The sequence below is a fragment of the Hemitrygon akajei genome, chromosome 6 (assembly GCF_048418815.1).
Source record: "Hemitrygon akajei chromosome 6, sHemAka1.3, whole genome shotgun sequence".
Taxonomy (NCBI): Eukaryota; Metazoa; Chordata; class Chondrichthyes; order Myliobatiformes; family Dasyatidae; genus Hemitrygon; species Hemitrygon akajei.
Genome location: NC_133129.1, coordinates 95,924,267 through 95,935,498, shown reverse-complemented (window position 1 = coordinate 95,935,498; position 11,232 = coordinate 95,924,267).

Genomic DNA, 11,232 nt, shown 5'->3' with positions numbered 1-11,232 from the left:
GTCCAGCACCCGGTCCCAGAGGGGGAGAGGACAGTGTGTCCAGCACCCGGTCCCAGAGGGGGAGAGGACAGTGTGTCCAGCACCCGGTCCCAGAGGGGGAGAGGGCAGTGTGTCCAGCACCCGGTCCCAGAGGGGGAGAGGACAGTGTGTCCAGCACCCGGTCCCAGAGGGGGAGAGGGCAGTGTGTCCAGCACCCGGTCCCAGAGGGGGAGAGGACAGTGTGTCCAGCACCCGGTCCCAGAGGGGGAGAGGTCAGTGTGTCCAGCACCCGGTCCCAGAGGGAGAGAGGACAGTGTGTCCAGCACCCGGTCCCAGAGGGGGAGAGGGCAGTGTGACCAGCACCCGGTCCCAGAGGGGGAGAGGACACAGTGTCCAGCACCCGGTCACAGAGGGGGAGATGACAGTGTGTCCAGCACCCGGTCCCAGAGGGGGAGAGGGCAGTGTGTCCAGCACCCGGTCCCAGAGGGAGAGAGGGCAGTGTGTCCAGCACCCGGTCCCAGAGGGGGAGAGGACGGTGTGTCCAGCACCCGGTCCCAGAGGGGGAGAGGACGGTGTGTCCAGCACCCGGTCCCAGAGGGGGAGAGGACAGTGTGTCCAGCACCCGGTCCCAGAGGGGGAGAGGGCAGTGTGTCCAGCACCCGGTCCCAGAGGGAGAGAGGACAGAGTGTCCAGCACCCGGTCCCAGAGGGGGAGAGGTCAGTGTGTCCAGCACCCGGTCCCAGAGGGGGAGAGGGCAGTGTGACCAGCACCCGGTCCCAGAGGGGGAGAGGACAGTGTGTCCAGCACCCGGTCCCAGAGGGGGAGAGGGTTGTGTGTCCAGCACCCGGTCCCAGAGGGGGAGAGGACAGTGTGTCCAGCACCCGGTCCCAGAGGGGGAGAGGGCAGAGTGTCCAGCACCCGGTCCCAGAGGGAGAGAGGACAGTGTGTCCAGCACCCGGTCCCAGAGGGGGAGAGGACAGTGTGTCCAGCACCCGGTCCCAGAGGGGGAGAGGACAGTGTGTCCAGCACCCGGTCCCAGAGGGAGAGAGGACAGTGTGTCCAGCACCCGGTCCCAGAGGGGGAGAGGTCAGTGTGTCCAGCACCCAGTCCCAGAGGGAGAGGGCAGTGTGTCCAGCACCCGGTCCCAGAGGGGGAGAGGACAGTGTGTCCAGCACCAGGTCCCAGAGGGGGAGAGGACAGTGTGTCCAGCACCCGGTCCCAGAGGGGGAGAGGACAGTGTGTCCAGCACCCGGTCCCAGAGGGGGAGAGGGCAGTGTGTCCAGCACCCGGTCCCAGAGGGGGAGAGGTCAGTGTGTCCAGCACCCGGTCCCAGAGGGGGAGAGGACAGTGTGTCCAGCACCCGGTCCCAGAGGGGGAGAGCACAGTGTGTCCAGCACCCGGTCCCAGAGGGGGAGAGGACAGTGTGTCCAGCACCCGGTCCCAGAGGGAGAGAGGACGGTGTGTCCAGCACCCGGTCCCAGAGGGAGAGAGGACAGTGTGTCCAGCACCCGGTCCCAGAGGGGGAGAGGACGGTGTGTCCAGCACCCGGTCCCAGAGGGAGAGAGGACAGTGTGTCCAGCACCCGGTCCCAGAGGGGGAGAGGACGGTGTGTCCAGCACCCGGTCCCAGAGGGGGAGAGGACAGTGTGTCCAGCACCCGGTCCCAGAGGGAGAGAGGACGGTGTGTCCAGCACCCGGTCCCAGAGGGGGAGAGGACAGTGTGTCCAGCACCCGGTCCCGGAGGGGGAGAGGACGGTGTGTCCAGCACCCGGTCCCAGAGGGGGAGAGGACAGTGTGTCCAGCACCCGGTCCCGGAGGGGGAGAGGACAGTGTGTCCAGCACCCGGTCCCAGAGGAGGAGAGGACAGTGTGTCCAGCACCCGGTCCCGGAGGGGGAGAGGACAGTGTGTCCAGCACCCGGTCCCAGAGGGAGAGAGGACAGTGTGTCCAGCACCCGGTCCCAGAGGTGGAGAGGACAGTGGGTCCAGCACCCGGTCCCAGAGGGGGAGAGGACAGTGTGTCCAGCACCCTGTCCCAGAGCGGGAGAGGACAGTGGGTCCAGCACCCGGTCCCAGAGGGGGAGAGGACAGTGTGTCCAGCACCCGGTCCCAGAGCGGGAGAGGACAGTGTGCCCAGCACCCGGTCCCAGAGGTGGAGAGGGCAGTGTGCCCAGCACCCGGTCCCAGAGGGGGAGAGGACAGTGTGCCCAGCACCCGGTCCCAGAGGGGGAGAGGACAGTGTGTCCAGAACCCGGTCCCAGAGGGGGGAGAGGACAGTGTGCCCAGCACCCGGTCCCAGAGGGGGAGAGGACAGTGTGTCCAGCACCCGGTCCCAGAGGGGGAGAGGGCAGTGTGTCCAGCACCCGGTCCCAGAGGGGGAGAGGGCAGTGTGTCCAGCACCCGGTCCCAGAGCGGGAGAGGACAGTGGGTCCAGCACCCGGTCCCAGAGGGGGAGAGGACAGTGTGTCCAGCACCCGGTCCCAGAGCGGGAGAGGACAGTGTGTCCAGCACCCGGTCCCAGAGGGGGAGAGGACAGTGTGTCCAGCACCCGGTCCCAGAGGGGGAGAGGGCAGTGTGTCCAGCACCCGGTCCCAGAGGGGGAGAGGACAGTGTGTCCAGCACCCGGTCCCAGAGGGGGAGAGGGCAGTGTGTCCAGCACCCGGTCCCAGAGGGGGAGAGGACAGTGTGTCCAGCACCCGGTCCCAGAGGGGGAGAGGTCAGTGTGTCCAGCACCCGGTCCCAGAGGGGGAGAGGACAGTGTGTCCAGCACCCGGTCCCAGAGGGAGAGAGGGTTGTGTGTCCAGCACCCGGTCCCAGAGGGGGAGAGGACAGTGTGTCCAGCACCCGGTCCCAGAGGGAGAGAGGGCAGTGTGTCCAGCACCCGGTCCCAGAGGGGGGAGAGGACAGTGTGTCCAGCACCCGGTCCCCAGAGGGGGAGAGGACAGTGTGTCCAGCACCCGGTCCCAGAGGGAGAGAGGACAGTGTGTCCAGCACCCGGTCCCAGAGGGGGAGAGGACAGTGTGTCCAGCACCCGGTCCCAGAGGGGGGAGAGGGTTGTGTGTCCAGCACCCGGTCCCAGAGGGGGAGAGGACAGTGTGTCCAGCACCGGTCCCAGAGGGGGAGAGGACAGTGTGTCCAGCACCCGGTCCCAGAGGGGGAGAGGACAGTGTCCAGCACCCGGGTCCCAGAGGGAGAGAGGACAGTGTGTCCAGCACCCGGTCCCAGAGGGGGAGAGGACAGTGTGTCCAGCACCCGGTCCCAGAGGGGGGAGAGGACAGTGTGTCCAGCACCCGGTCCCAGAGGGGGAGAGGACAGTGTCCAGCACCCGGTCCCAGAGGGAGAGAGGACAGTGTGTCCAGCACCCGGTCCCAGAGGGGGAGAGGACAGTGTGTCCAGCACCCGGTCCCAGAGGGGGAGAGGACGGTGTGTCCAGCACCCGGTCCCAGAGGGGGAGAGGACAGTGTGTCCAGCACCCGGTCCCAGAGGGAGAGAGGGTTGTGTGTCCAGCACCCGGTCCCAGAGGGGGAGAGGACAGTGTGTCCAGCACCCGGTCCCAGAGGAGGAGAGGACAGTGTGTCCAGCACCCGGTCCCAGAGGGGGAGAGGACAGAGTGTCCAGCACCCGGTCCCAGAGGGGGAGAGGACAGTGTGTCCAGCACCCGGTCCCAGAGGGGAGAGGACAGTGTGCCCAGCACCCGGTCCCAGAGGGGGGAGAGGATAGTGTGTCCAGCACCCGGTCCCAGAGGGGGAGAGGACGGTGTGTCCAGCACCCGGTCCCAGAGGGGGAGAGGACAGTGTGGCCAGCACCGGTCCCAGAGGGAGAGAGGGTTGTGTGTCCAGCACCCGGTCCCAGAGGGGGAGAGGACAGTGTGTCCAGCACCCGGTCCCAGAGGGGGAGAGACAGTGTGTCCAGCACTCGGTCCCAGAGGGGGAGAGGACAGTGTGTCCAGCACCCGGTCCAGAGGGGGAGAGGACGGTGTGTCCAGCACCCGGTCCCAGAGGGGGAGAGGACGGTGTGTCCAGCACCCGGTCCCAGAGGGGAGAGGACGGTGTGTCCAGCACCCGGTCCCCAGAGGGGGAGAGGACAGTGTGTCCAGCACCCGGTCCCCAGAGGGGGAGAGGGCGGTGTGTCCAGCACCCGGTCCCAGAGGGGGAGAGGACGGTGTGTCCAGCACCCGGTCCCAGAGGGGGAGAGGACGGTGTGTCCAGCACCCGGTCCCAGAGGGAGAGAGGACGGTGTGTCCAGCACCCGGTCCCAGAGGGAGAGAGAGGACGGTGTGTCCAGCACCCGGTCCCAGAGGGGGAGAGGACAGTGTGTCCAGCACCCGGTCCCAGAGGGGGGAGAGGACAGTGTGTCCAGCACCCGGTCCCAGAGGGGGAGAGGGCAGTGTGTCCAGCACCCGGTCCCAGAGGGGGAGAGGACAGTGTGTCCAGCACCCGGTCCCAGAGGGGGGAGAGGACAGTGTGTCCAGCACCCGGTCCCAGAGCGGGAGAGGTCAGTGTGTCCAGCACCCGGTCCCAGAGGGGAGAGGACAGTGTGTCCAGCACCCGGTCCCAGAGGGGGAGAGGACAGTGTGTCCAGCACCCGGTCCCAGAGGGGGGAGAGGACAGTGTGTCCAGCACCCGGTCCCAGAGGGGGAGAGGACAGTGTGTCCAGCACCCGGTCCCAGAGGGGGGAGAGGACAGTGTGTCCAGCACCCGGTCCCAGAGGGGGAGAGGACAGTGTGTCCAGCACCCGGTCCCAGAGGGGGAGAGGGTTGTGTGTCCAGCACCCGGTCCCAGAGGGAGAGGACAGTGTGTCCAGCACCGGTCCCAGAGGGGGAGAGGACGGTGTGTCCAGCACCCGGTCCCAGAGGGAGAGAGGGCGGTGTGTCCAGCACCCGGTCCCAGAGGGGGAGAGGGCGGTGTGTCCAGCACCCGGTCCCAGAGGGGGAGAGGACAGTGTGTCCAGCACCCGGTCCCAGAGGGGGAGAGGACAGTGTGCCCAGCACCCGGTCCCAGAGGGGGAGAGGACAGTGTGTCCAGCACCCGGTCCCAGAGGGGGAGAGGACAGTGTGTCCAGCACCCGGTCCCAGAGGGAGAGAGGACAGTGTGCCCAGCACCCGGTCCCAGAGGGGGAGAGGACAGTGTGTCCAGCACCCGGTCCCAGAGGGAGAGAGGACAGTGTGTCCAGCACCCGGTCCCAGAGGGGGAGAGGACAGTGTGCCCAGCACCCGGTCCCAGAGGGGGAGAGGACAGTGTGTCCAGCACCCGGTCCCAGAGGGGGAGAGGGCAGTGTGTCCAGCACCGGGTCCCAGAGGGGGAGAGGACAGTGTGCCCAGCACCCGGGTCCCAGAGGGGGAGAGGACAGTGTGTCCAGCACCCGGTCCCAGAGGGGGAGAGGGCAGTGTGTCCAGCACCCGGTCCCAGAGGGGGGAGAGGGCAGTGTGTCCAGCACCCGGTCCCAGAGGGGGAGAGGACAGTGTGTCCAGCACCCGGTCCCAGAGGGAGAGAGGGCAGTGTGTCCAGCACCCGGTCCCAGAGGGGGGAGAGGACAGTGTGTCCAGCACCCGGTCCCAGAGGGGGAGAGGACAGTGTGTCCAGCACCCGGTCCCAGAGGGAGAGAGGGACAGTGTGTCCAGCACCCGGTCCCAGAGGGGGAGAGGACAGTGTGTCCAGCACCCGGTCCCAGAGGGGGAGAGGGTTGTGTGTCCAGCACCCGGTCCCAGAGGGGGAGAGGACAGTGTGTCCAGCACCCGGTCCCAGAGGGGGAGAGGACAGTGTGTCCAGCACCCGGTCCCAGAGGGAGAGAGGACAGTGTGTCCAGCACCCGGTCCCAGAGGGGGAGAGGACGGTGTGTCCAGCACCCGGTCCCAGAGGGGGAGAGGACGGTGTGTCCAGCACCCGGTCCCAGAGGGGGAGAGGACAGTGTGTCCAGCACCCGGTCCCAGAGGGAGAGAGGGTTGTGTGTCCAGCACCCGGTCCCAGAGGGGGAGAGGACAGTGTGTCCAGCACCCGGTCCCAGAGGAGGAGAGGACAGTGTGTCCAGCACCCGGTCCCCAGAGGGGGAGAGGACAGAGTGTCCAGCACCCGGTCCCAGAGGGGGAGAGGACAGTGTGTCCAGCACCCGGTCCCAGAGGGGGAGAGGACAGTGTGCCCAGCACCCGGTCCCAGAGGGGGGAGAGGATAGTGTGTCCAGCACCCGGTCCCAGAGGGGGAGAGGACGGTGTGTCCAGCACCCGGTCCCAGAGGGGGAGAGGACAGTGTGGCCAGCACCCGGTCCCAGAGGGAGAGAGGGTTGTGTGTCCAGCACCCGGTCCCAGAGGGGGAGAGGACAGTGTGTCCAGCACCCGGTCCCAGAGGGGGAGAGACAGTGTGTCCAGCACTCGGTCCCAGAGGGGGAGAGGACAGTGTGTCCAGCACCCGGTCCCAGAGGGGGAGAGGACGGTGTGTCCAGCACCCGGTCCCAGAGGGGGAGAGGACGGTGTGTCCAGCACCCGGTCCCAGAGGGGAGAGGACGGTGTGTCCAGCACCCGGTCCCAGAGGGGGAGAGGTCGGTGTGTCCAGCACCCGGTCCCAGAGGGGGAGAGGACGGTGTGGTCCAGCACCCGGTCCCAGAGGGGGAGAGGACGGTGTGTCCAGCACCCGGTCCCAGAGGGGAGAGGACGGTGTGTCCAGCACCCGGTCCCAGAGGGAGAGAGGACGGTGTGTCCAGCACCCGGTCCCAGAGGGGGGAGAGGGCAGTGTGTCCAGCACCCGGTCCCAGAGGGAGAGAGGACAGTGTGTCCAGCACCCGGTCCCAGAGGGAGAGAGGACAGTGTGTCCAGCACCTGGTCCCAGAGGGGGGAGAGGACAGTGTGTCACAGAGACGAATAGAGAATAGCATGTCTATTGTTCCGGAAGAGGTGAAAACATCGTGACACCTGACCCTAGTGGGGAAAGCACACGAGATATGCTGTGAAATAATACTTCCTCATCAGATTACAACCGGCTATGTAACACAATGTGATCTCTCGCTACCTCTTACCACAATAATAATACTCCCATGTTTACATATGTTTTGATTATCAGCATGCTGCCTCCCGGCAGGTTTTAACGATTCCGTGTCTGAATGGGTCTGAGTGCTCCGACCCCTCCGTGTGTCTCCAATCCTGACGGAGCCCGGTCCGATGTCCATGACTGTATCGATTTGAACACAGAGATCAGGGAGCGCTGCACTAAGTGGGAGGGGGGGGGGTGATGAAGTTGGAGCAACGCGCTGAGGTGGGGGCGGCAAACACCGCGCTGGGAGAATAAAAGTCCTAACAAGGTTTCCATAGGTGAACCTACGGAAGGATCATTATGGGCCGTGGGCCCACCTGTCGCCCCCGCCACCTGGGGGGCGGGCTAGTGGCCCGAACAGACGCAAAGACACGCCCCAGCCTCGTGTGCCCCGGGGCCAGGCGGAGCGCTACCGGGACCTGCCCGGAGCCCAATCCCTGCGGGCGGGTGCCGGGAACACAACCTCCGAAACACATACAGACTCACACTCTCCTCCCCGTGCACACACACCCACATACACACTCATTCACACTTATAAAGGCACTGACAGACACAACCATGCACGCTCACACACACTCACAGACACTTAAAATACACACACAAAAATATTCAAAACATTCAGAAGTGTTCACATACATTGACATACATACACACACCCTCACAAACACACTCCTTTCTCTGACACACATCCTTCCCCACGCACACTTACACACAAACATGTACAGCACGCTGAAGGGCGGTCAAAAACACAGCCTCTCACACACAGACATGCACGTACACACTCACAAGCAGACACACCTCCTCAGAAACCCTTGCACACACACACACTCCGAGAGCGAGACCTGGTCTAACTCTTTGCTCCCTGTGGTCAGCAGAGCTGGACAAGAAGGGGTCAACGTTCTAGCAGGCCTGGGTTCACCCACACCAGCCCCGTCCTAGGGCGAGGGCTGCCAAAGCATCAGCTCTATGTCACCAGGACTGAAGGGGTTAACCAAGACCGATGGATCCATCATTGTCCAGAATCCTTGGAAGTCTATGGGCAGTGTCAGCATTTAGTCCATATCCCGAATAACCGCTGGACTGTTATGGGACGGTTAAGAGACAGCTACACCATTGAACCTGGAGTAACAGTGGGTGTGGGTGGAACATTTGCCCTTTCTGCTCCGACTACTTTACATGAAACACTCCAGTACGCTACTCTTAACTGGACAAAACCTGTTCATCCATTCTCTTAGTGACTACCTGGGCTGCAATTTGAACTCACTTCTTCAGGTCAAAGGCTATAACATGGTTTCATATCCCCCACCCCGACACCGATGCGTGGGTGAGGGGAGAGGAGGCAGGGAGGGGAAAGGGGAAAAAGTCAGCTGAGATTTAGTGGGGTTAACCTTCTATACTGGGTAGCTGGGTTCCGAATTAGGCAATGGGAGGGCAGAGAGGGATAGAATGCTGAACTACCATCCCTGGCAATATCCAGGCATTGTACCCTTGATTAACAACAGAGAGATTGTCAGGGTCAAGGGATGTTGGCTGAGGCTGGAATTGGGTGGATGGAGCAGGTGTTAAAACTCACTTACCTTGTACATTGGGAAGGCCAGGCTTCTCCCTCAGAGTCTTTTGCTGGTCCATTTCTCTTCTGGGGCTGCTCACCCTCTGCTCCAAATGTTTGTTCTGGCAATCACACACATTTACATGTAGAGTGACCTCACTTCCTGTGTCGGCAGGTAGAGAGCGAGAGAGAGAAAAGGAGAGGAAGATGTTAGGGGTGATAAGGGAAAAGAGAGAATGAGAGGGAGAGAGAAGGGCACGGGCTATCGGTGAAAGGGCGTGGAGAGCGAAGGAGCAGAAGGGAGGCAGGAAGAAATGGAGGGGTGGAGGTGTTGGAGGAGACGGTTAAGTGGTGTGTCAGTGATGTAGTGTGTCAGAGAGAGGGTGTAAGGGAGTGAGATGGAGGGGGATCATACCAGTGAGGGTTGAGGGAGAGAGACTGTGTCCAGTATGGTGGAAAGAGGGTGTCAGAGGGAGATGCAGAGGGACGTGCTGGTGAGAGGGATGGTGTACCAGTGAGTGTGTGAGAGAGTGCTGCGGATGGAGTCAGAGAGGAATTGTGTCAGTGGGATGGAGAGGTGGAAGCATTCCAGTGAGGAGGAGAGTTTCTGTCAGTGAGAGAGGGAGCATATCAAAGAGAGAGAGGGAGGGAGTCTGTCAGGGAGGGAGAGAGAGAGACAGGGATGAGAGAGAGGGAGGGAGGGAGAGAGAGATGAGAGAGAGAAAGAGAGAGAGAGAGCATCAAACAAAGGTTGAGGGAGGAATGACACACAAAAGGAGCAGGTTATACCTGAACCCAAAGGGGACTAATATCCTTGTGGGCAGGTTTGCTAGAGCTGTTAGGGACGGTGGTGGGAGCTGGAGTCATTGGTTTGCAAACAGGTGCAGTGCGTAGTGAGACTCCTAGCAAGGAGAGGCTGATGATCGGGCAGAACCGCAGTCAACAGGATGAACTGCAATGTAAAATGCAGACAAAATTGCAAAGGGTGAATACAGGACTTAAGGTGTTATATTTGAATGTGTGCAGTATATGGAATAAGTTAGATGAACATGTAGCACAGTTACGGATTGTCTTGTGTGATGTTGTAGGTATCATTGAGTCATGGCTGAATGAAGATCATATCTGGGAGTTAATGTCCAAGGATACACATTGTATCGAAAGGACAGGCAGAGTGGGTGGCATGGCTCTGCTGGTAAAAAATGAAATCAAATCATTAGAAAGAGGAGTCATAGGGACAGAAGGTGTTGAATCACTGAGGAACTACAAGGGTAAAGAGACCCTGATGGGAGTTATATACAGACCCCCAAACAGTAGTAAGGCTGTGGCCTACAAATTACAGAAGATAGAAAATGCATGTCAACAGGGCAATATCAGAATCAGGTTTATTATCACCAGCATGTGTCATGAAATTTGTTAACTTAGCAGCAGCAGTTCAATGCGATACATAATATAGAACCATAGAACATTACGGCACAGAAACAGGCCTTTTGGCCCTTCTTGGCTGTGCTGAACCATTTTTCTGCCTAGTCCCACTGACCTGCACCTGGGCCATATCCCTCCAAACCCCTCTCATCCATATACCTGTCCACTATAGAAAAAAAAAGTAAATGAGCAAATCAATTACAGTAACATGTATATTGAATAGATTAAAATCGTGCAAAAACCAGAAATGATTAAAAAAAATTTAAACTGAGGTACTGTTCAAGGGTTCAATGTCCATTTAGGAATCAGATGGCAGAGGGGAAGAAACTGTTCCTGAATCACTGAGTGAGTGTCTTCAGGTTTCTGTATCTCCTACCTGATGGTAACAGTGAGAAAAGGGCATGCACTGGGTGCTGGAGGTCCTTAATAATGGACACTGGCTTTCTGAGACACCGCTCCTTCAAATCAGAACATAGAAACATAGAAAACCTACAGCGCAATACAGGCCCTTTGGCCCAAAATACTGTGCCAAACAATTACCTAGGGCTACCCATAGCCCTTCATTTTTCTAAGCTCCATCTACCTATCCAGGAGTCTCTTAAAAGACCCTATCGTATCCACCTCCACCACTGTTGCCAGCAGCCCATTCCACACACTCACCACTTTCTGAGTAAAAAACTTCCCTCTGACATCTCCTCTGTACCTACTCCCCAGCACCTTAAACCTGTGTCCTCTTGTGGCAATGATTTCAGCCCTGGGAAAAAGCCTCTGACTATCCACACGATCAACGCCTCTCATCATCTTATACTCCTCTATCAGGTCACCTCTCATCCTCCTTCACTCCAAGGCCGCATTCACTCAACCTATTCTCATAAGGCATGCTCCCCAATCCAGGCAACATCCTTGTAAATCTCCTCTGCACCCTTTCTAAGGCTTCCACAACCTTGCTGTAGTGAGGCGACCAGAACTGAGCACAGTACTCCAAGTGGGGTCTGACCAGGGTCCTATATAGCTGCAACATTACCTCTTGGCTCCTAAATTCAATTCCACGATTGATGAAGGACAATACACCATATGCTTTCTTAACCACAGAGTCAACCTGCACAGCTGCTTTGAGTGTCCTATGGACTTAGACCCCAAGATCCCTCTGATCCTCCACACTGCCAGAGTCTTATCATTAATACTATATTCTGCCATCATAGTTGACCTACCAAAATGAACCACTTCACACTCATCTGGGTTGAACTCCATCTGCCACTTCTCAGC